The 22,581-nt window shown below is 45.1% G+C and overlaps 1 protein-coding gene across 3 annotated transcripts in view; it reads right to left on the bottom strand.

Annotated features, from left to right (window-relative positions):
- peak1 (pseudopodium-enriched atypical kinase 1) overlaps positions 1-22,581 on the bottom strand; it is a 179,530-nt gene that overhangs the window by 122,647 nt on the left and 34,302 nt on the right. For all 3 annotated transcript variants that reach the window (XM_063196774.1, XM_063196775.1, XM_063196776.1), the window contains exon 2: positions 11,002-11,066. The gene's annotated coding sequence lies outside the window, so the exon portion shown is untranslated. The remainder of the gene's footprint in view (positions 1-11,001; positions 11,067-22,581) is intronic.

Genomic DNA, 22,581 nt, shown 5'->3' with positions numbered 1-22,581 from the left:
CGGAGTACGGCAGGTCAATTACAAGCAGTTTAAAGTGGTAATTGGCTTTGGAATGCATGTCCACCAGCTTCACCAGCAGGAGGAGAACTGAGCGATAAGGAGGGAAGAGGTGAGAAACGAAGGAGGAATAGAATTGAAAACCAGAGGAGGACAGATAGAGAGAGAGAGAGAGAGAGAGAGAGAGAGAGAGAGAGAGAGAGAGAGAGAGAGAGAGAGAGAGAGAGAGAGAGAGAGAGAGAGAGAGAGAGAGAGAGAGAGATTGTGTGAGGGAGAGAGAGCATTTAAGAGTGACACAGAGAGAGACAGAGAGAGACAGAGAGAGAGAGAGAGCGAGAGAGAGCGAGAGACAGAGAGCGAGAGACAGAGAGCGAGAGAGAGAGAGAGAGAGAGAGAGAGAGAGAGAAGGTGAAAATTACCTTTTCCTTGACTGCCATTGTGTCTATGGGTGGGGGCTGCTACAGGCTACAGAGACCAAAGTAATTGAAAAATCATGTAACCCTCCCTTAGCTAGCACAAGAACATAGTCCACCATTACAAAAAGGTCTGGGGCATCTTTTATTTACAACGGCCTCTATATAGGAGTCAGAGCCGCCTGTAGAAGACATTGAGCTTCACTGAAAGCAGTGGTGTAAACTGTGGGAAATGGCCCATGTTGTTGAACAAATTCATTGTCACAGTAGAGAGTGGTAATGAAAACACATACATACACCTATAGTATGGCCCTGGTGCACTCTACTCATGCCTCTGCCTACTACACATTCACCTGTGGCAATGTGATGCACTAAATAACATTTAACGTACACTTGCATTGCACAAATACAAACACACACTCCAAAACACACACCTGATACCAAGCTGTAGCAGCTTTCAGACTTTTTCTGAACCGTGTTTGTTTGTGTCTTTGGAATACGTCTGACAGATAGGCCTGAATGAAAAATCTGAATTTGAAATTCTCTCCCCCAAAAATCCTGGTTGAGTTTAGTCCATCCATTTCGTATTGAACTCCAACAAACTAAATTTTGGACTGCTGACTACTTTGGGTTAGTTACAGCTAAGCCATGATACCCAAAAGGTGGCAATCTGTTGGTTAGCCTTTTGTGGACTGGAAAAACACAAGTTTGCACAGGCAGGCAGGCACGCAGGCACGTGGCAAAATGCTCAGCATGCCCTCTGCTCTGGAGGGAATCCGAGATGACATGAGCAGCACGCCTAAAGAGAATTCCTGTCCTTCAGTTGCCCATCTGAGGAATTCCGCCTCTGCAGTCACTTGTCAGATCCCCACTCCACTCCTCAATGAAAGGCCTGTTCCCCAACTAGGGATGCAAATTATCGATTAATGCATTAAGCGTTAGTTGATTGCCTTATCGATCGAATTACGATTAATTGATTAGCGGCGTTTTTCCCCCGAAATCTCCATGCTACTAAAAATGCATATTAAAAAGTGAGATAAAATGCTATATTTAAATGAATTCCATTTAAATTCTTTAGACCAAGGGTGATATTCCCACTATTCACATCCCTCTTCACGCACACTTTTCTCATGCCCATTTCACCTGGGTCTCTTGTCAGTTGAATTGGCGATTAATTGCAATTCATGTTTTTTAATCGATTAATGCATTGATCGATTAAAGTCGATTAATCGATTAATCGTTTGCATCCCTATCCCCAACAAACCTATTCAGCACTAGTCACCTGAGAAATTCTGGTTGACGTCAAGTGTGAAATTGGGAGACATGGAGGAATGTCAACACCATACATGAGTTCACCGTGTTTGTAAACACGATATTGTGAGGAGGGGCAAGACACTGGCAGCCAACCATGTGAGCTAATTTTTTGACCGACAGCGGTTTCCAACAATCAGAGGTTGAGTTATGCGCAGTTAGTTTCGCGCAGTCAGGGGAAAACAAAAATGTAGAACCCATGTATACGGTAGGAGGAAAAACAGTCTACTCAACGGGCGTGCCCTATAGGGGGTTCAATTAGCCTGAGAGGAAGCTGACGGTTGTTGTCAATCAAGTCATTAATCAAGAGTTAGTCCATGTGTTGCGAGGTAAAGGGTGGCTCTGCTAACAGATGGTGCCGTGCTGCAAGCACATTGTACACCAATTGCAGGAGCAGTTAAAAAAAAAAAACACACACACACACCTTGAAATTCATGCTGAACCCTGGTTAACAGTGTGAATGAACAAATGTGTGTGTGTGTGTGTGTGTGTGTGTGTGTGTGTGTGTGTGTGTGTGTGTGTGTGTGTGTGTGTGTGTGTGTGTGTGTGTCTGTCAGCATTACAAATGACAATGTCAGATGGCATTAAGAAAATGTGAATGTCAGATGGCATTGCTAAAAATGGCCCATGTTATTTATATGAAACAAATGTAAGGATGTGAAACAGAGTTAACGTATAGGGAACCCTCAATCCTAAACTCTCAAAAGTGCTGTATTTAGCTTCTGAAAAAATGAAAAGGTGCTTTTATTTTAAATACATGCAGTTAAAAAAAGCTACTCTTGTATTCAAAAGCAACAAATAATTCTGACCCGAATTATGTCAGACTGGCTGGAATCCTCAGGGATCAGAGCGCTTGTTGATTCCTCACTGGAGTTCATCTCTACACTAGAATAACACTAGTGCAGTGGTTCTTGAACTTTTTCAGACCAAGGACCACTTTGTCCTCCCAAAAATGTTCAGGGACCACCTGCCAACTTAATTCACAGTTGATGGGTGCTAAATTGACACTGCTAATTTTGATGCAGATCACTTACTTTTTATTCACATTACAAGCATGTCTTCTTGTGGTAAAAATAACACTTATGCTATGTTTAGCTTTGTAATAATGTTATAAAATGTAGCCAACTGCTAGCTTGTCTTGGCAAAGTAGAAATCCCTCGTGGACCACCTGAGCTCTGTCGCGGACCAACAGTGGTCCCTGGACCACACTTTGAGAATCACCGACTAGTGTAACTTGCCAAGCAATTTACCCATCTAGACTGTAGACGGTTAAAAGAGTTACGAGCAATGGCAAGTCCTCTCATGTAACAAATAGCTTAATGCTTTTCAGAGTGCAGCATGTGTGTCTGTGCGTCTCAACCTCACAAGAAGCTAATCGCATCGTCAACTACTACAGAGTCAACACTTCACTTATCTCGATAGCATCATTAGCGTTGTTGATTATTGTGTGTTATTAGGGGTGTTAATTTTAGCACTACTACCGGTGACTACAGCAGCGTGTTCACATAAAGGCCTGCCCATTCAGTGAGGTGGGAAACAGACGAAGAGAGAAAAGAACAGCAGAGCAAAGGGGGGAGAAAAACATGAACTCTGCAGAGAGAACCGCAGGATGGCAGAAAATATGCAATCAGGCCTCAACAGCAGGAAAGCGGTAAATAACAGGGTATACATTACACACAGTAAGGGCCGTAATATTTGGAAAAGCCTAACTCTGCTGTAACTGATTAGGGGAAACGACAATGGATGTCTTGTTTTTTCCCTCTTCACCAGCTACAGAGAGCCAGAGCATGCCAGTTTAGGAATGAGTTTGGACATGGCATGCAATAATAGCACAGCCAGGTCATGAAGACTCAATATTGCACGGCGTGTTTCAATGATTATGAGTGCTGCTCCCATCTTCAACACGGGTCTGTGGGGCGTAATGAAAGGGCAGTTGTCAGGCTCAATTGCACGTCTTGCTATAGACCACAAACATATAACACTTCACACTTAACATTACCACTCAATCTGGAATTTCCAAGGCCGACCACCCCTCCCCAGCCCTACACTGACATTCCAAATGGCCGTTCCGTGCGCTGCTGCCGCAGCTGATTCAAACATTCGGCAGTTGGCAGCCATAAGCCATCTATTGAAAGATCCCGTAAACCCCATCATCACTACGGCTTTTGGCTGTATACTGTATTGACTGTATACTCTATAAACTATATAGGCCTACTGTATTTTTGTAGTAACCAGTAATACAACAAAATGATTTCTAAACGTAGAACAAATGAAAGAAGAAAAAAAAAGCTAAGTGAAAGTAAATAGCATTGACTGGTATTGAACTGTTTATTTCCTGGGCAACATTCCTCTTGAACACCAGCTGTCATGGTGATGCTACTCAGGCCGCTGATTGGCCACTTAAAAGGGCATCATCTGGCCAAGTGCTCTACATCCATAATCAATCAAACCTGCCTACTTGTTTCCAGGGCCACAAGATAGTACAAACTTACGGGAACAAAAAAGATCTTTCTGGAGAGCAATGTGGGGAATGAAGAAGAGATCTATTTCGCTTAAATATTCAAAACGTGAGACTGTGTCCTCCTCCGCCTTTGCCAGAGGCATCCAGAAAATCACACAGTGGCTGAATCATGAACTCAATCACATGGATCAGCTAGTTCTTGATGAATATTTCACGTGCTGCCCATGAACTAGTAATGGCAGCTGATTTCCCTAATTTATCACATTTACTTATCCGTGGCTCCTCTTCACAGAGCAGTACTTTGGCTTTCAGTGTTCAATCCAGGGTGGAGGAAAAAAACACAAAATGAGTGCAGAGTAGAGTACCCACAAAATGGAGATGGAGATGGAGAGGGACATCAGATGGAAGTGAATCACGGAAAAAAGTGATTGGATGATCTTTTTAGATTTTTTGGGTGTTTTTGACCTTATTTATGATAGGATAGTGAAGGTAGTGACAGGAAGCGAGTGGGATGAGCGAGACGGGGAAGGGCCGGCAAAGGACCCCGGCCGGGAATCGAACCCGGGTGAGCCGCATGGTAGACGAGTATCAATGTCAGAGGTGTCAAAAGTAAAAGTAAATTCATGGTGTAGGTACAACACTAGGACACGATATTACACGGCGGTTACATCATTTACTCCACTGTGTCTAATAAGGTAGATAAACTGCTTTGTTACTGAAAAACACTAAAAGCCTAACAATAATCCATCACAAACTTGATCCCACCAGTGCAGAGTTAGCTGATTTTAAGGCAAGTAAACAGGTCTACTGGTTACTCAGATAAGTTCCCTATTTTGGAAGGAAACTATTTTAAACTTAAACGTTTACTTTTGGGACCACTTCCAACTCCTTGAGAACAAAAACACTTCAGAACAGTCACTGTTCCGTTGAGCACACTGCCATCACTTGCCCTTCATTCACTCACAGATTTTTGCAGCGCCGAACTTGAATATGTCTTGAAACCAACAAACACTACTGCATTTACCCATATTCTCCTCGTAAAACCACTAACTAAAGGTTGCAGCAAGGTAACCTTTCATCAGTTCAACTGCCTTTTGAAAGCGTCTGCAAGTTAAACCATAACCTGGCAGTGTTTGTTCTTCAGCACAACTGGGTGAGACAACAAAGAAACCCGAAAAAACCTGAAACCAGTTATCTGTGTATTATGCGCTCTCATGCTTGTGCAGCCTGCAGTCTTCTCTTCTCGTGACACACCTCCTCATGGCTAAACCTTGAAGATAACACTTCACTTCCACAGCAAAACAACACAGTGAGGTGTTTAGAATTAATTGGAAATTTCTAAGCTCTGACAGTCTCTTACACACACACACACACACACACACACACACACACACACACACACACACACACAGAGATACAGACACAAGAGGAATACGCTGCATTATTTCCAAATGAAATGTTTTCCAAAGCTGCTTGCATTCCCCGCACCACATGTGAATGTCATTATCTGAGCTGCCTTGGCGCAGGATGAAAGTTCACACAGCATCTCTGGAGGTCATCGGTGGTGTGTATCCCCTTTAATGCACGGCATCACACACGGCATCACACAAATGGAAAAATTAAGCCCTTGGGGATTCAACTTCACTGCTTCAGCTGCTTATCATTTTTTCCATTGGTGCAAAGTACCTGTAAAGATCTCTACCGTCTGTTCACATATTCTCTATTCTCTTTTACTTTTTTGTTTGAAAAGTATGAAATGCTATGCACTGATGCAAAATTACGTAACTTTTTCCAGGTTCCTGTCAAAATGAACATGAAAATTCATTTGATCTCTGCGCCCCATGAGATCTGGGTTGTTTCAGTTTTTGCACTGTAGCCGAGTGAGGTGGATGATGGATAAAGAAAAAAAAGTGAATTCCAACATGTTACCTGCTGTTAAATGTGAAACTACAATGAGTCAAATATCTCTTCCACACCGCATGCCTACCAGCAGGGACAATGTCAGAGCAAGTAAGGCTCCACCTTGAACCCACATTATTTTATAAACGGAAACCTTTCAAATGTGCAAATTAATTATCAAGTTATAGTTACGGTATGCAATATTATAACTTTACAACATCCTCACGTGTGTGTGCCTTTGCATAGTAGTTCAACTTGTTTCAGAAGCATTAAAACATTCCTTGTGTAGGTACTACAGGATACCTACCGTGCTTGATCCAACACAATGCAGCCTCCCTTTATTGTATTTCAATGATCTGAATTGCTGTGGTCAGATAATGACACGACCATCCATCACCATTGCGCACAATCTTACACAAACATGTAGGCTATTTAACCAAAGAAATAATGAATAATTTACCATCAGGAAAATCTGATTTCGCTGCGTAATAGAATTGCATTGGACAGCTCCCTGGCAGCTTTGAGACATTGCTTTCATATCTTGAGGTGTACAGACTACCACTCCAGTTACTAATACTAATACCTGGTGGAAAAAATACCGCGCACGATATTATGCCACGCACCCCTAGTTAGGCCTACACCCTAAGTTTTTTCTGCATAGTTTTTATGGAGTGAGAAACTGGACTGTCAACATTCGCCCTATCCTGCAATGGCAAAGAATCTTTTTAAAAATTCCTTGATCTGAATCGTGATCCGAATCAGCATCACTTATTCCTTTTGTCATTTCCAACAACTTCACAATTTCATCCAAATCCGTTCATATCTTTTTGAGTTATCCTGCTGACTGACAGACAGACAGACAGACAGACAGACAGACAGACAGACAGACAGACAGACAGACAGACAGACAGACAGACCAATGCTACCGAAAACATAACCTCCTTGACGGAAGTAACTAGTCAAATGAAAGATTCATCTTCACCAATGCCAGGGCTTCTGTTTCCCCCTCATTATTCTGTACATATCCCGAAGACACAACACAATGCACAAGGAAGTGAAATCAAAGTGTTACTATCTGCTGCTAATAATTTAGCATCGGATAAGGTGACGTCAGACAGATATGCTTCATACTGCTACAGTACAACGACACAGCAAACAACTAGGGTGCTCTCATATTTTCATATTAACAGATTCAGTATAAATAATAAAATAGGGAAAAATACATTCCCATTGCCTGGAGGCTTTCATCAAGGAACAAACATACCCAGTCTCCTGGTTCATGGCTTTTGATACATAGCACAAAAAAAACAAGTAACTTTTGCAGGGTCTTTCTTTTCTGCCTTGTTGTTCACCACACCAGAGCTTGAGAAGCGTGCACATGAGGAGTGTGGAAAGGTGATAATTACAAACCTGCAGAATGTGGGGAAGAAGTCGCAGCTGTGTGTCCGACACACAAACACACACACACACACACACACACACACACACACACACACACACACACACACACACACACACACACACACACACACACACACACACACACACACACACACACACACACACACACACACACACACCCTGTCTTGCCTTCATCTCTGCCTCGCTTCTCTCTCTCCCCCTCACATTCTCTCTCCATCTCTCTACCCATCTCACTATCCCTCTCTTCCCTCCATCCCGTCTTCTTCTCCTTGCTATTGCAGACTCTGGTGCTGGCTGCATCAAAGCGTGTGTCTGTCACTTCAGCAGATGAGAGCCGCCCACTTCTCTCATCCTCCTCACCTGCACACTTGGCCTTTGTATTGCACGAGCAGCGCAGCGCAAATCTGATTCTGTCAGATTGTGAATCACAATGACTTTCCACACCATGCTATGTCTGGCTGAGAAACACAGAGAGAGAGAGAGAGAGAGAGAGAGAGAGAGAGAGAGAGAGAGAGAGAGAGAGAGAGAGAGAGAGAGAGAGAGAGAGAGAGAGAGAGAGAGAGAGTGTGTGTGTGTGTGTGTGTGTGTGTGTGTGTGTGTGTGTGTGTGTGTGTGTGTGTGTGTGTGTGTGTGTGTGTGTATGTGTGTGCGTGTGTGAGAGTGTGTGCTGTGCTGGCTGCTGAGATCAACTCCATGAGGACAGGTGATCTAAGAGGAAATGATGAGTGCATTAACATTGGCATTAGTATTAGCATAATGGCATAGTGGCTAATGAGACGAGCTCCATCAGACGAGCACAATTAGGACGCTTCAAAACAGCAGCGGGCAGGAAGGAAACAGGCAGCATCGCTCCACTCCGCTCGCTCTCTCAATGGCCTCCTGCTCCAACCTTTAGACATCATTACCAGCTCATCACCACCAGCGACCAACCCCAGAATGCTTCTCTTGTCCTTCTTCTCATCATTATGCTGTTATGCGTTTGGCCACAACACAATGCACCAACTAGAAATGAGTTCAGACCTCCACCAAAGAAGCTGTTTGGTAGAACATTTCAATATGCTACACCCTAAGTTTTTTCTGCATAGTTTTTGTGGAGTGAGAAACTGGACTGTCAAAATTCACCCTATCCTGCAATGGCAAAGACTCTTTTTAAAAAAAATTCCTTGATCTGAATCGTGATCCGAATCAGCATCACTTATTCCTTTTGTCATTTCCAACAACTTCACAATTTCATCAAAATCCGTTCATAACTTTTTGAGTTATCCTGCTGACAGACAGACAGACAGACAGACAGACAGACAGACAGACAGACAGACAGACAGACAGACAGACAGACAGACAGACAGACCAACGCTACGCTATTATTCTGTACATTTCCCGAAGACACAACACAATGCACAAGGAAGTGAAATCAAAGTGTTACTATCTGCTGCTAACACAAGCAGCAAGGCCAACCGCATCGGGATCACTGCTGTGCAACTGCAACAGCGATCTTTCAAGGTTAATGCAGCACCCACTTATCAGTGATGTCGTAGGGGCCATATGTGATCTGTCTGGAAGTGGTTCATTTGCCGTTAGAATTAAATACCGACCACTTTCATCTTAACATGGTGCAGCACGCACAAGGGAAAATGACTGCACTTTTCTCTGGAGTAGAGTACCTACCGTACCTCGACCGAGTCATTGAGACTTAGTGCAGGCTAATGGAGCAAGGTGGATGGTGCGTCAGCGAGAGAGAGAGAGAGAGAGAGAGCGCGTGCGAGAGAGAGAGAGAGAGAGACAGAGAGAGAGAGAAAGAGCGGGAGAGTGGTAGAAACCTGAGACGCAAGGCCTCCATCAGGACTCACTTCCCTGGGAAGCCAAGCCAAGCCCTGCAGCCTGCCTGCCTGCCTTGGGGACCCACTAATAGGCACGCCGGAGCCCCCTCAGACACAGCACATTACTGGGCCTCATGATCCGTCTGCCTCCCTGGCCTGCCTCAAGTACTAGAAGAGAAGGAGGAGGAGGAGGAGGACAGCCAGGAGCATGGCTGCATTTTTTGTCATAGCAATAAGTTACCTCAATAGAATCACCACTGACAGCTCTGTGTCTGTGGATGCATGTGGTGGTGGTGTCCTACCTGCCTTGCCTGAATAGACTTAGAACTTTAGGGACATTTGAGTCACCCAGTTGTGAGGCCATAAAAATTGATGCAGATGGGAGGAAGTGTGATGTGCAATGCTTTTCTATTTCCCCCCCCCAGCACAAGATGCAATCACAAAGACAGCATAAGGTCTAGTAGCCAGCACTGTGTGAAAACTGTCAAACTGAGACATTTCCCACCCAAAAAGAGAGACACAACTGGGGGAGGAGTATCTAACTGGTTAGCAGCCGTGCCGCCATGTTTACGCTGAGCTGAGCTCACAGTCGGCATGGCCCATTCCTAATGGGAGTAGTTTGCCCCCCCCGCCCCAAATAAAACTCCTGGGATGAAGTAGCGAGGGCTGCACCTGCATATCAAGCAGACGCGGCTCAGAGGGGGATCACTGCAAACGAACGGCCCTCTGAGTCATCAGCGCAGCGCAACGCTGAGCGGCATCCGTGTGAATCAATACCACACACACCCCCCACACCGTGGCCTTGCATACGAATGAGGCGCCGTAAGGCAACAGAGGAGGGGAGCCCAGCGCACAATTCTCCCCTCGGCATTCTGCATGGTTGATGGCGGCTGATGCCAAATGTCTAAATTAAGAGACGCTTAAACAGAAATTAAGCCCAACAGATAGCAATTCCAACCAACTGTGAATGTGAAGCTGACAACTCCGACAGTTGGCTACCATGGCTACTATGTGTCATTATTGTAAGGGCACATGCTGAGGTGCGCATGGAAAAGAACATTACCCCACAGCACCATTTCTGAAACTTGGCTTAAAGACTTTAGGTGGCAGGATTCATGCAGATTAGGGCTGTAATAATTTGGATCGTATCATGGTTTTTGACCTACAGTTCGATACACACCACGTTTTTAACAAAAATATCTCATTTGATGATCATTTATAGGTTGAATAGGATACAAAAGGCTACTAATAATTTAAAAAAGATTTTAAAATAATAACGATATTGATTTGAAGCTTGGAAGCACTATCACAATCATATCATGTGGTTGTTCACTCTTAAGGGTAACAGAACTTTGAAAGGGCTGTCTCACGATACTGTCATCTTGAATCGCGACACAGTATCGTGACCCTGCTTATCGCAATTTTTCAATCGATACAATATCGTTACAGCCCTAATTCAGATGAGGTTTTTTTTTTCCTTCTCTGCCCTCAACACGATTTTCTCATTAAAAGCTGGGCCAGCCTCTTAGCCAGACCATAAAACTCTGCAAGTCTTGTTGTCTGTGATGATCATTTTGGTGTTATAAGCCTAATACCATCTCAGCAGCAGTGCCTTGGGAAAGCAGTGTGAAGCCAGAGTTATGTAACCAGTACCGTAAATCAGTGGAACATGCAGACTTACCGATAGAGACACAGTGTTCAGGCGGTGGCGGATCTTTGGAAGGTGAAATGGTGAGCCAGAGTTACCTGGAGGAGAAGAAGAAGAACAGAGCACAAAGTACTATTAAGAAAAGTATTGTGAGTGTTTTATAACTCAAATATTCCGCTTCTTGTCAGACATTTCATTTTTCATCTTTTTGATGGTTGATAACTTCTTCCAAATATGGAGGTCCTTGGTTTTAACAAAGTTTGGTGTGCATCTAGGGGGAATCATTTTACTTGTTTACTGCATGATGGTCGGAGGAACAACATGGTGAACTCCAAAACTGACGCCAGAAGGGTGGTGGCATTTTCAGTGTCTGGGCATGTGTAACTGAGGCGTTCCTGCGCAGTCTGACACTCGGGGCTCGAACCCACTACATAACTCAGCGCTACCGATAATGTATGAGGTTTGAGAAGGGAGGTTTACTAACGCTCCACGCCACACTCTGCTAGCTGGCCTTCGTTGCACATGTCGGACCCATCAATATTCTGTTTTCCCTGATAGAAACGGAAAACAAACACCAGTCGAGCCCCCATGTACAGTTCCCCATGTACAGTCCAGAAAATATATTTGACAGGTTATACCGTACTATTACGCTGGTTCAGCATCAGTATCCCTTCACTAGCTGAGCAGCAGTGGTGGGGAGACAAGGAATAACTTTATATTTGTTAACTCTAAAATCATCTTGCGTATATGTAGCAGGTGAAAAAAGCTGTGCCTAGAGGGATTCTGCTGCAGGGGATCTGCTGGGCATAATACGAAGCTTCAGTGGCGGAACACTTACATACAGGGCCCCAGGTCAAGACATTGATAGGGTCCCCCATTCAGCCTACCAAGGTCACAATAGGGCCCCCACATCAAATACAGGAGGGTCCTGGGCCCCGGGGCAAATGCCCTGATCGCCCCCCTATAGCTCCGCCTCTGCGAAGCTTTTTTGTGTGTGGTAAGCCCACTGTAAGCCATGATTCAGTGGAATTCATTGTGCACTGAATTTAAATAATTACATACTAACTGGCACAGTTTCATTAAATAAAACAGAACATACATAATCATTTATTCATTACAACCACAATTTTTCAACAACAAAGAATGCAGCTTTTGGCAACACGGTGCAGAATAGTTGCCAAGCAACACAAATGTCTCAAAATACTGCGACACCACATTGCCATTTATAGCTAGGTCTACGCTAATGCAAGCCAAATTATGCTGTGCCATCAAACAGCTAATCATACCACTAGAACTATCTATCTATAAACCCAGGTGACAAAAAACATGGTTAATTACCACCAAAGTAAAAAGAAGAAGCAACAGATCATTTATTGTGGGTTCTCTTCACACTTTTAACAAGACTCTATTCTGCATTTGCCACCACAGAGAGGTCTGACAATAACCCAGCACAGGAGGAAGCCTGACGTGAGGAAGGGAGAGAAGAGAAGGTAGACTGTGACGCCGGCCCCTGCAGGAAATGAGGAATTTGGTTCTGCAACATTTTGCTCTCTTCAATTCCCATCATGGAGCCTCGGGAGAGGAACACCATTGTCTTTGGTAATGACATTTCGCCAGTCTCGTTACATTCTTCCATTACGGCGAGGATCCGCCATCTGTTTCCTCTGCGTCTCCGAGGGCCTGAGCGTGAGCATCTGCCGGGCCCGCACTACTCTACTCTCACTGCTCAGTTCGTTAGGGCGGCGTCGGTCTTGGGGAGTTAAAGTGTTACCGTACCGTACCGTACCATAGCTCCCCTTCATGGGTCAGGGAGTCCACAGCGAAGACCTTCCCCCCACCCTCCCCCCCTCCCGTGTCCCCAAGAAGCAATGCGAGACAAGTGATGGAGAAAAGATTTCAAGTGATTAGGAGCAGAATTAAATTTCTGTGCTTGTGTGATGATGAGACGAACAAATTCCTACACCTTGGGTTGTCTTCGCCATAACCGAATGTCACTTAAGGCCAATAGTTATAAAATGTTTATGACATGTACATAACTGCATCATGACACTATTATGACACTGTAATGACATGCTTATGACACCGGCGTCAAGTAAAAGTGTTACACTCGTTTCATCACAATTAGCCCTGCTTATTAAGACTACTTGGCAAACAATACACACTGATACATTGGAGTGCCTCCAAATTCCCTTGCATCCCCGAATTAATCATTAAGTTATGCTACTATCGGCCCTGCTGTGGCCATCCGGTAAGGCACTCACCTGCCATGCGGCTGACGCGGGTTCGATTCCCGGCCCGGGTCCTTTGCCAACCCCTCCCTGTCTCTCTCCCCATTCGCTTCCTGTCTACCTCTCATACTGTCCTGTCCATAATAAAGTCTAAGACAAAAAAAAAAACCTCAAAAAAAAAAAGTTATGCTACTATGAAAGTGTAGGCTACTGGGGTATACTCTCTTCATTGAGACATCAAACACAGTTGAATTGGAATATTACACCGTGTTATGTAATTAGAGAAAAGTCAAGAACTTTGTGCACTAACTTCACAAAACGTGAAAAGGCTTTGTACTCTACTGTTACTGTTTCAAGAGCAGCCCTGAGGCTTGGCCTACTTTCTCTCCTTTTAAGACTTTCCCCACTTTCCTACTACTGTAGCAGACTGGAAGAATCTAATTTCACCCTTTTACAGCATGGGTATCGACTGAATTTCGCTTATTCAAGGAGTTGAGACGAGATTCCATGGCTGGCAGCATTCGCCATTCAAATATACATTTAGGGCAGTGGGAGGTACAGTGGAGGGGAGTTATGACATGAGGCAACTGGCATCACTAAGGCTATGCAAGGTCACCCAAAGTAATGATGCAGCTGCCAAGTACAAAAGAAGAATGCCACAAGCTAGTGCCAACTTGATGACAAAGAAGTTAAGCTTTGGTGAAGTGCATCTTCAGCATATAACTTATTTCAGTTAATGAAAAACAGCACAGGTTGTGTGAATAACGCTCCTTGACAGCAAGGCCCCAAGAGAATGCCTTCTTTTGTCTATAAACTTGGCCCTTTTCGTCAGCCATACCAAGATAATAACACAGAGTATGCCCAAGCATCTAGGCCACATCGTTTCTGAGGACTTTGCCAGGTGCTGATGCTACTCTGTGATTTGGTCCATTCCTCAAACATATCACAAACATGACACATAATCTCCACGTGCCAGTAAATGCCACAGCTTGGCTAGACAGAACAAAACGAATTATGGATCTTTTCCCTGTTTGGTAACTGCCCTGACCCAGTAGCTGATGAAGTGATTAACATCTAACTGCACTCTGACACCAATCTGTAGCAACAGAAAATGGAACGCAAAGCAATCCTTCAATCACTGCCACAACTAAATGCAATCGTGTAGCCTTGTAGGATATGAACACAAAGGAAACTCAGGAGATGCCTGGCAGGTGATGTTGTTGTCAATTATGAGTGAGATGAGAAACATTAACTGTAGAAACATTAACTAATTGCATCATAATCATACAACTAAAACTATTTCTTCCATTGTTTTCTCATCATTTTTCATGCACTGAAAACAAATAAATGTGAACTATGCGCAGCGCATGTTGCAAATCACTAAGGCACTGTGACACTAAAAAGGTCTTCAGTCAGTAGTGTTCCCAACCTTGCCACAAAGCTACTAAAGGCTGTGTTTATGTGCACATAAATCACACTCGGGCCTGGCATCAAAATGGATCCGAATTAGCATGCCACTGATCGATGGCCCAGAGTCAGACTGGATCATGCACTTCCATGGTCCACAGGAGGCTGCTGTTGCTGATGCTGGGGGGGCGGGGCGGACGCGATGTTGCCAGATTGGGCAGTTTCCAGCCCAATTGGGCTGCTTAGGATGGTCCTCTGAGGGTAAAAACTGCATTTGGACGGGTTTTTCTGTTAATTTATGGCCATAAAAATCAATAGAATTTAGTTCGAATAGTGCAGGATTTAGTGCTTCCAGGTAGGTTCTGAGCATTTCTTGGGCTGGAAATCATCAGTTTCATCTGGCAACCCTGGGGATGCGCTCAGGAGAGCATGATTAGACCTCCGCATTAGGCTCCACTTTCAGGCTCATCAATGATGCATGCACACAGTTAGACCTCTCCTGCACTTGCATGGCCACCCACTGGCATTAGATGCTCCCCGCCAGAACTATACGCCTGCGCTTAAAATGAATTATCTATGTCTAAAGCACTTGTGGCCAATTGCAATGCCTCTCCTATTGACCTCCATGTCTGCAACTTCCTTCCTTGGAAAATAGTAAACTAATCACTTCACCAGGCACTAAATGAATGACATAATGTCTTCTAATAATCAGAGACAGCCAAAGGATGCATTTCCGAGTAGGACGAGGAGGCACTCGCAAAACTCAAGGCTGAGGCTACATCCAGTGGCGGAACAATTGTCCACAGGGCCCCAGGGCAAGACACTTGTAGGGCCCTCCTTATGGCTTGCTAAGGTCAGAATAGGGCCCTCAATACCAATGTAGGAGAGCCCCGGGCCCCGGGGCAAATGCCCTGCTTGCCCTCCCTATAGCTCCGCCCCTGGCTACATCTCATTAGTCCGGCAGCACTTATGAGCTCCGGTGGTGGCGAGTTTTCTCCGAGATATTCCGGTTCATTTGGACCGCCGTCTTCATTCCCAGGGCACTTATAGCACCACTCCAGTGGAGAGGCTGTAGGACTGGAGGCAGCTCCGGAATACCAAGTGAGCTGTTTTCCATGGCCAAGCCAGCGAGTCTTTGAGTTTGCACTCAAACCGAGCCAAGAAACACATACTAATCATCCTGAAGCAATGCACCGCAGACTAAGCCACTTCTTATGCGAACGAGAAGAAAATGAAGTAATGCTAAGACAATCATTCTTTAAGGACCATTGTGTCTGGGCAATTTCAGAGTGGCCGTAAATGCACGTTACTTTTCTTGGGAGAAAGGTCTGAAATATATAGTCGAGCATAAAAAGCGGTGGACTTGACCTTTTCACACATATCAGGAATGTGCATGAAAAATGTTAGCATGTGTGGGTGTGTGCGCATTTTTCTGAATGTGCATGAAAATACACTACTACTACTACTTCCAGAATAGCTCCTGTACTGCCGCAAAAGATGGAAAAGACACTTGCGAACATTTTCCATTATTTTTTTGTCTCAATTTTAGACTAATTCCCTCCGACTAGCAACAAAGCAATCTTATGAGCTCCACATTCTGAATGCAAAGCCAGAAATCTTCAATATCTCCCTCCCTTTCACTTTGGCTGTCTGCCGTGAATGGGGCATTTTGGGATTACCAAAGCAGAGGAGGAAGCAGTCCATGCACGTGAGCATTACATAACAATCCTTCTTCTTCTTCTTCTTCTCCTTCTTCTCAATACCCTCCACTAGCATCCCTCTCCAGATCCTGCCCTCCTTCCTTCCTTCCTCCCTCCCCCTCTTCTTATTCCTCTCTCCCTCCATCCTCTATCTCCTCCTCCTCTCTCCCCCCCACCACTTCCTTCAACACCGGCTCATCCCCTTCCCACAACGCCTTCATCAGCAGAGCTGAGGCGAAGGTTGCAAAATCAATTTAGTAGCATGCAAAAGCACCGCCAGAAGGTGGAAATGTGTTGACGGGAGGAGCAGGTACTTCGCTCTGTGCTAAGGGAACAAGCAAGCGTTCCGCCTTGTTAGCATGGCCCAGACGTTTCCTCTGCTCTCTCCCTCCTCTGGTCTCAACTGCTTGACAAGCTAGGCATGGTGGGGGAAATTACTTGCAATTCAATTATTCCAGTCGGATGTTGAAAGAATATAATGTCATATTAGGGTGGGGGCCTGAGGATGATACAAATGGCCACTTACACACAGCAAATACATTCAGAGACAAGTGTGGGGGAAAACTGATTTCACACAGTTTATCTGAAACAGTGACATCAGATTAGATATAGTATACTATGCAGCCGAGATTACTTGCGCCAATTTCACAGAAACATTCTCCAGATAGATCTAGATCTGGACGACAAAGCAAGGTTTTGGACACTGACTGAATCCATAATTGCTCATATTTATTTTTTTGGATCAATGATTTTACCGAATTAATTATAATCTTGATAATTGATCAAACGCGGCCTGAATATGTCTTTGCACATTTCAGTCTGAACACTGTGGCACTGGCCCTTACCAACATCTGTTGCTAGGTAACCTTCTCTGCACTGCCTTGTGTACAAGGGCACACCATTTGCTGGGGGACAGGAGCTGAGGTGTACACAAATCAAAAAGTAGTGAACTAGTGAAATAGAAAAGTGAACTTGTTTTTCCTTCACGGTCTGTAAAACCTTAACAACATATTTCAAACGAAAAGTGTTTTTGAGACTGCCTGGCAATGACCACCTTTCATCTCTATCCTTGTGGTGTATGGGTGTCTCTGGTTGGATGACTGTATTTGAAATTCAAGAGTTGTCATGGACGTGCTATTCATCCCTAGTTTGCCATTATAGAAGGCCATACAGCTCGTTTCTTCGTTTATGCTTTTTCCGTGGTACACATACAGTACATGTGCCTTTGTTTTATTATGAGAAGGCCAGCCACCCTACTCTAGTGGCATGTTTTGAAGTCAGACGAATGTGGCATTGGCAGAATGAGGCTCGGCATGTAAAGCCCTGGCTCTGGCTCTGGGTGTGTGTGTGGCGTGTTTGTTGTTGGGCTGCTGTGCCTGGGGATGGGGATAAGAGGAGAAGAGGAGGGCGGGAGGGCTGCAGTCACAGCTGCAAAAACAGGGGACCAGGACACGACACGGGGCTGTAGTGTGTTCGACTGGGCAAGCAAAACCAGTATAGAGTATTGGTGGTGGTGCAGAGTGATGGATGGTGGCAGTGTCACACACACACACACACACACACACACACACACACACACACACACACACACACACACACACACACACACACACACACACACACACACACACACACACACACACACACACACACACACACACACACACACACACACACACACACACACACACACACACACACACACACACACACACACACACACACACACACGTCGGGCAGGCACTACAAAGTCAGGGATGAGAGGCTTAAGCGGGAAGCCACGGGGCCTCCTGACAAGAGGCCCAGTGCGGTGTGTGTGTGTGTGTGATCTGAGCGTGCCCAGAACACAGGGCTCTGCCCATCAGCTGGTGTAAAGAAAAACACTCACAGTCACTGCAAATATTTTCACAGTTGATAGGCTAAATAAGATTGCGCGAGACGGGGATTAGAACTGTGCTTTTGCTTGCTAGGTCTCTGCGCCTCAATGCAGGGGTTGGGGATGGGGGTGATTTAGAGCCGCGTTTCCAGGAAGCTGTGTCCTGTCCTGTTCTGGGAAGCATCCTATGTGAAATGGGAGACGCGTCCTCCGCCCACTAGGCCAGGCACCGCATCCTCTCCCCTACTACACTACACTCTCACCTTCAGCTTGAAGCATTCCTGGCACCTACTTACCATACCACCCGCCACACGGCACTCAACAATCACAATATAACCTCTCTTACTGTATATGGGATGAACGTTGTATTGTCTCTTGTGGCTTGCCTTGTATTGATTTGACTCTTCAATTCAACTATGTGGACCCACATTCCTGTTCATGTTTTTGCACGTAGAAAATTCACCAATAAATCAGTTAAAAAGAAAACAACAACCTCTCAGCATGGTGGAGAAAGTACTCTTACTGACTTGTCAATACTGTACACATTCCTGAAGACGCACCAACGCATTTATCACATTGGTGGTGCATGAGCAAATCAAAACAACAGCGGGAGGAAAAAAAAAATAAAACGACAGCTTGATGAATGGCAGAGTGTGTGTATATCGGAGTGGCTCCAGGCCTCACGTATCGTTCCTGTCTGCTGTGCGGACGCCATCCATCATATGTAACAGTGGGAAAGGAAGCCAAACATCAGCGTGAAGACGGAGACAGAGACAGAGACAGAGAGGAAGGGAAGGGGGCCTGCTCTCTCATGCTCCTCCAATTGCTTACCAGGCACTTCAGTCAAGAACGCGCTCTTGTTGTGAAGGTCTGGGCCCGGGATGATGACAGAAAAGTGTGTGTTTGTTTAAGTCTGTGTGTGTGTGTGGTGTGTGAGCGTGTGTGTGTGTGTGTGTGTGTGTGTGTGTGTGTGGCACTGCGCGTGTGCAATGTGCATGGTGTGCATAGCCCTGTGTGTGAGCATAGCGCGAGCATGTGTGTGAGAGAAAGAAAATATGTACCATATAATTCAAGCATCCGAATAATGAAATGGACGCTTATGCTATGAATCACACGGTTCTCTGAGTTCTTAGGCTGAGTTTTGAGGCCTTGTCCTTTGAGAGCGCCAGTATGACTCTTCTGACAAAAAGGCATAAAAGTTTCATTAACTCCGTTAATGGAGGGGGGGGATTTATGCACTGGGAAGTATCACAAAACTGGGGAAATACCAGCGACCCATCTGGCAGCAAGAAATGAGAACACAAACAAGGATGGGCACTTATGTTCCAGATCCTGCAAAGCTGCATGGAGCAAGAGACCCTGCAAGAGAGAGAGAGAGAGAGAGAGAGAGAGAGAGAGAGAGAGAGAGAGAGAGAGAGAGAGAGAGAGAGAGAGAGAGAGAGAGAGAGAGCGAAAGAGCGCGAGAGCGAGAGAGAGAGAGAGAGAGAGAGAGGGAGAGAGGGAGAGAGAGCGAGAGTGAGAGAGAGAGAGAGAGAGAGAGAGAGAGAGAGAGAGAGAGCACCCTCTGAATATAGATCATTGCCCTGGCAGTGATAGACTTGGCAGCGATGATGTTGTGAAACAGAGAGCGGGTTAGAAAGATGAGCGGATATATTAGAGCTCCATTGGGACAAGATGAAAAGATATTCCCTTACTGTCGTCAACCCAAAAAAGAGAAGTGGGGGGTTTACCTTGAAGAGCCCTTTCCTGCTTCAGGAAATAAAAACTTCTGACCTGTTGTTGTTGTTGTTTACCATGTAGCAGTACACATCAAATGGTGTCTGCTGGGTTTTTCTTTGAAATAAATCTTTCCTCGATTGTGTTGATCCCTCAGGGCACAGTTTAAAGAATTGACGGAAGTGTGAGTCAGGATTTTAGCAGACAGACCGAGAGACAGACAAACAGTACAGACAGAATAACAGGCAGACAAACTGAACTGACACAAGACATACAAGTCCCCTAAAGAAAATGAGGACTCCATACTCTTCTATAAGATGATTTACCTGTTAACATGGTTTACTACTGAACTAACTTCTTAGTGAGCTTATACATGGGTTCTCAGTGTTTATCAACACAATGTTATGAGGAGGGGCAAGACACTGGCAGCCAACCACGTGAGCTAATTTTCTGACCGACAGCGGTTTCCAACAATCACAGGTTGAGTTGTGCACAGCTAGGTTCACACAGTCAGGTTATAAACAAAATTTAGAACCCATGTATACCACTCTAACCAGACTATCTAGCCTGGGCGGGGGCGAGGGAGGAATGAAGGAGGGAGAGAGAGAGAGAGAGAGAGAGAGAGAGAGAGAGAGAGAGAGAGAGAGAGAGAGAGAGGAGAGAGAGAGAGAGAGAGAGAGAGAGAGAGAGAGAGAGAGAGAGAGAGAGAGAGAGAATGAAGGTCTACGGTGCCAGACAATCTCTGCCGTAGCCGTACACAGCCAGAGGGCCTGCAGCAGAACCCAGTGACCCTCCTCCTCTACCTCCTCCTCCTCCTCCACTGGCAGCCATGAAATCCCTTTCCTTCGGGTCCGGCTTCAAAGGGGAGCGAGGAGGGGAGGGGAGGCATTGCTGAAACCCAAGACTGTTTTAAAGGGAGACGCGCCACGGACCGCACTCCTCCTCATGACTTCTGAAACAATGGCCTGGCCTGGCCTGGCAGACAAAGGGCCGGCCTCTCCGCAGATCAAGTTGGAAGAGAACGGGCCCATGACTGACTAAAATCAAAACCATGCAGAGATGTGGTGGGTGAGGAAACTAAATGCTTGCCTGCCTGCCTGTGTGTGTGTGTGTGTGTGTGCGTGATTTAAAGACTTCATCTCTGTTGTACTGTACACGAATGCTTATTCTCCTGACCAGTTAACTCTCCTGTGAAAGTTGGAGATCAAACTGGGAAAAGGAAAAATATTTAGATTGGCTTTTAACAGGCTGCTCTCTCTTTTACATATGTGTTGTTATCCAAATGTAAGGCATGCGGAATGAAAATAAAGCAAGACCAAATACTCTCATGAAACATGCAGATCTAAAATTTCAAAGTACGTAAATCAAAGTGTTTGTCTGTAGAAAGATTTTTTTTTCACACAACGCCAAGAAAAATGACTAGTTCATCTAATCAGCATGCCGTTAAAACAGCCTGCTATGATTTGATAGAGAAAAGAAGGCAAGCGGCTATATTACATTTACATTCACTTACATGCACGCACACACTCCTACACGATACCTTGTTATATACCTTGGGTGGTTATACCTTGGGTGGTGGATATACCTTGTGTGGTTTGAAAGGCGCTATATAAAACGAAAGTATCATCATTATTATTACGTTATTTTGAAGTGTCTGAGATGCGATGTGGAGAGCTTACACCACAATAACAGGCTTAGGTACTTTGGAGCAAGAAACACATTTCACTCAGGCAGAGGTTTAAGACAACTGGCTCTGATCCTGATGGATTGAAATTTATAGCGTTACGACTCGACTACTCCCAAACCCTCCTCTCTCACCACCATCTGAAAACACTCGCACTCTCTACAGTACAGTGCAATCTTCTTCTAAAGTCTGGAGTGTAATGCCAGTTTTTTGTGGGGGTTTTTTTTTACAACTTGTTGAACTGTAACCTACAGCGCAGATGTGAGGAAATGTGGGCTTATATAAAAGCAGTGTGAGTTACAGCAAAACATATGACAGGCAGCCAGTAAAGTCCTGAACGAAGGTCCACGGGGCACAAAGCCAGACGCTATTAAACAATTCAGCCTCAAGCCGTCCACGCTTAACAGCCGCCTTCTATCTGACAGGAAACGTGATAAAAAAAACATTAACGTGCAGCGGATAAATTCGCCAGCCGGACGGCCTTTCCTTGTTGAATAAAACGGCTCGTGTTTTTGACCATAAAAGCATATCATACTTTCCAACTGCTTCCTGTGTGATGATGTCATAGAACAGAGCGGAGGAGACAGACGTGATGTATGGTCAGCCCAGCCGTGGGGCCGGGTGGCAGGCAGTTAGGCAGGCATGTGAGGCGAGCGGGCAGGAAAGGCACGTCGCCGCGTCACTCTCCACCCCTTCCTATGGGCTAGAGGCGGTGTGGACAGTGAAGCCGATAGGGGGGGACCAAGGGGACGGTTGTCCCAGGCCCAGGGACAGAGGGAGGCCAGATTTTTTTTTTTTTTTTTTTGTACGATTTCCGTTTTTGTTAAAAACGATTTGAATTACGATTTCCTTCGCATTTTCCTCCTGGAGTAAATGCATCCTATAGACCACAAGTGCTTGAAAGACAGAGGGATCAAAAGCCTAGTCAAGTTGTTGTAGTTAACTTGGATTTGGGAGCAATAAAAAAAACCTTCAGAGAAGGGACAGTTGGGATGAGTTTAC

This window comes from Engraulis encrasicolus, chromosome 4, assembly GCF_034702125.1.
Source record: "Engraulis encrasicolus isolate BLACKSEA-1 chromosome 4, IST_EnEncr_1.0, whole genome shotgun sequence".
NCBI classification, from domain to species: Eukaryota; Metazoa; Chordata; class Actinopteri; order Clupeiformes; family Engraulidae; genus Engraulis; species Engraulis encrasicolus.
Note: the sequence above shows the minus strand (reverse complement) of the source record. Positions and strands in the feature narration are given on the sequence as shown.